Source organism: Meles meles, chromosome 18 (genome assembly GCF_922984935.1).
Source record: "Meles meles chromosome 18, mMelMel3.1 paternal haplotype, whole genome shotgun sequence".
In the NCBI taxonomy this organism is placed as follows: Eukaryota; Metazoa; Chordata; class Mammalia; order Carnivora; family Mustelidae; genus Meles; species Meles meles.
The window spans coordinates 40,252,961-40,256,410 of NC_060083.1; the positions used below are offsets into that span (position 1 = coordinate 40,252,961).

The 3,450-nt window shown below is 49.4% G+C and overlaps 1 pseudogene; it reads right to left on the bottom strand.

The window, feature by feature from the left end:
• Positions 1-2,633: 2,633 nt before the first annotated feature.
• Positions 2,634-3,045, bottom strand: LOC123930215 (annotated as a pseudogene).
• Positions 3,046-3,450: the final 405 nt, after the last annotated feature.

Sequence of the window (3,450 nt, forward strand, 5' to 3'; positions counted from 1 at the left end):
TGTTATGTACCTCTTTTACCACAATTTAAAAATTTTTTTAAAAGATTTTATGTATTTATTTGACAGAGAGAGACACAGTGAGAGAGGGAACACAAGCAGGGGGAGTGGAAGAGGGAGAAGCAGGCTTTCCGCTGAGCAGGGAGCCCAATGCGGGGCTCGATCCCAGCACCCTGAGACCATGACCTGAGCCTAAGGCAGATGCCTAAGGACTGAGCCACCTAGATCCTCCTAAAAAGATTTTTTTTTAAGTTAAACCCACATATCCAGGCCTGATTCTAGGATCTCATTCTTTTTCCACTACAAAACAACTATAAGGTAAGAGGGAAAAGAATGTGTCATTGGAGGAGTCCTGACAAGGAATAATTGATTTGCATATCAATCTTTGCATCCAAAGAGGACAGCATTACTATTTTTCTTTGGCCATCTGGGGCCAGAAAGAGAAGTACTCGCCAATAGCCCTACCCAAAGCCAAGATGGTTTACAAAGTCCCACGCAGGTAAGATGCAAACTCCTCTCAGGCTTTCCTCAGGAAGATCTTCATGGCATTCCCTGATCTCCTCCAATCCCCTTCTGCCCACTCATGATGCTTTACAGGGGCTCCCTCCCCTCAACCCCTCACCCCCCAGAGCGGAGGTCACCCCTGATGGAACGAAGTATTACAGAGGCAGAGATGGGGGGAAGGGCCAGCTCCGGCAAACCTTTGAAGCAGCCAGGGTTTGTCTTTCAGGACTTGGGAGCTGCCACAGGGCCGAGTCCCGAGACCCGCCGTCTAGAGACAGTGAGAGAGGGAACACAAGCAGGGGGCGTGGGAGAGGGAGAAGAGGGCTCCCCGCTGAGCAGGGAGCCCGATGCAGGGCTTGATCCCAGAACCCTGGGATTATGACCTGAGACAAAGATAGACACTTAATGACTGAGCCACCCAGGCGTCCCTCAGGATTTGCATTTTTCTCAGCATCCAGATGAGAGAGAAGGAGGCTCTAACTTGGGATCTCTTCTGATGGGAAGAACAGGGGGCTTTCTGAAGGAGGCAGGGGGGAGGTAGGGGGGGTGCAGGGACTGGCCCCCAGCTGCCAACTGGCAAGTTGGTGGCTCAGCCCTGAGGTGGAGGTCTTGGTACACCTCGCCCAACGTGGCACAGACGCGAACCCAACACGCTGCCTCTTCTTTTTCCAGGGGACCCTGTAGGGGTCCTGGCAGCCCTTCTGTCTCTGGAGAAGTGAGTTCCAGGCCAGATACCGATGAGGTCATCAAGATCCCCCGTCTGAGCTGGAATTTGGCAGAGGGGCTCTCGGGGCAGCTGTTTGTGGTTTCTCTTTTCCTCTGAAGGAAAGTCTGAGCAGATGATCTCCTAGGTGCTGCGTGTTTCCATGTGAGGGGGAAGCAGGATGTGGCTCGGGATCAGTGGAATGGGAGCGGGGGTTGGCAAGGAGCGTCTGGGGCGACACGTAAGCGACAGATTTTGCGAGATGAAAGATCCCAACGTCTTTCAGTAACTTCTTCAACTCTGCTTTTGTTCTTAGGAGCCCTCATTTCTTGCCTGACATTTATTCATGAGGATTTGTGTTTTTTGGAGACGGAGGAGCAGCTGCTTTGGGTCTGAGGGAATTCACTCCACTGCGAAGACAGCTTTTCATCTTACTCAGGACGGCCAGAACGCCTCATCAAAAAACCTCAGCTCCTTGGGGTGGAGGAGCCTCCAACTCCAGAAGGATTACTGTGCGGTCGTGGAGGGCTCCCGATGTTCTCTGCTTTGGTCCGGGAAGCCCTGGGGCCTGGGGACAGAGCAGGGGCAGCTTTGGGGGACAGGGAAGCCTGGGGACAGAGGATGCCACCTGACAGGACAGGTATCCCTGCCTGGGGACCACACAGAGCCTCTGAGGCCAGGAAGCACTGCAGCAGAGGCTCCAAGAGCTGGGAGTTCCAGACACTTTTCATCTTTCAGAGGCTTATGTCTAACAGGAAGAAACCAGACCCTTCGACCCACCAGCACACAAATTCAATATAGCATGCAAAGAAGGGCCCAGTGGGGAGGGCCAGGCTGGCTCAGTCACACAGAGGGGGAAACAGGACTAGAAAAAGACTCGCACCGTGTGGTTTTAACTGGGGGAGTCAGAAATCCTAGAATGTCAACCTTGGGAAGGGCTTGAGGTTCTGGCCTAACCATCTTATTTTCCAGATGGAGAAATTATGGGAAATGACTTGTTTAAAGTCTGCATCAAAGATGAGATTCATGGATTTTTCTGGCCTTAGTCCAGTGCTCTGTCCTCTGCATTTGATTTCTAAATGTCTGGTTTTTCCCAACATCCTAGGTTTCTGTGTGTCACTAGGAGTCCCCAGCTAGCTCCTTCTCGTGCAACCCCTTCTTGTTCCGGGTTCCCACTCCTCCCTCCCCTTCTCTGGTTCACTGCTTTCTTTTTTTCATTTGTTAATGGTAATGCAGTATATTATTTATCCCATCCACTAACAACCAATATTTGAGAACATTTATAGTAACAGAACTTAATCTAAGTTCAACTTGCTTTTTCTTACATTTCAGTATCAGGTATTATTAAGAAAGATAGTCAAAATAATTATGGTCAAAATCAGGCAGTCAAAAACTTTTAATAAATGCTTGGGATTAGTCTACATACAGTTTAGTTTTGGGCATAAAGTTCTTTGGATGCAAGTTAAGAATGTGGGGTTTCCTTCACTAATAGGAATAGGAATATCTCTTAATGCTGAGATGGTCTCTTCTTGATATTTCTTCTGCTGTGGATTTTTAGCACAGTTATCTGTGATTGTATGAATGGCGTTGAGTGGAGAGATACTCCTCACGTTTATTCCAAATAGGCGTACATAGCCAATTACACTGGTAATGAGGAGGTAGACAAGCAATGCCATTGCCCAAGATTTTTGAGACCAACAGGTTAAGCCAAAGGAGTTTAGCCAAGATTCAGGAATAAAGGTCCGCGCAAGATAGAGTCTGAAGCCAAACTGGGAGCTTAAGAAAAGAACAAAACCATAAATTGTGCTTTCTGGCAATGGCCAAGGTGAATTTTCCAGCATTTTCCCTGTGGCTTTAGACAATCTTGATCTTCAGAGCTCCCACTCAGGTCCCTCCCGACAGCTCAGCTACCTTAGCACACTGCTTTCTCTTTTTAATGCCTGCCCGTGTAAACTCAGCTCTGTCAGGAGCTTCTGTAAAAGGCTCATGGGTTGTACATGCAGCGCTCCGAGTTCCATGAATGGGAGAGGCGGGGGTGGAGGTACTAACCTTCTAGAAGACGCAGGGAGATCCGGATGGTGCTTAGTTCTTCCTGGGGCCCTGGACCAGTTCCTCTACCATCCATTGTCAGCCCTTCAACTTCACACATGGTCCCATTCTCCAGAGATTTTACCTGCTCCTACTACCTGGTCACCTTCTTTCCACCTCCCACCCCACCCCATTCAAGGACTAGAACTCCCCCCCCT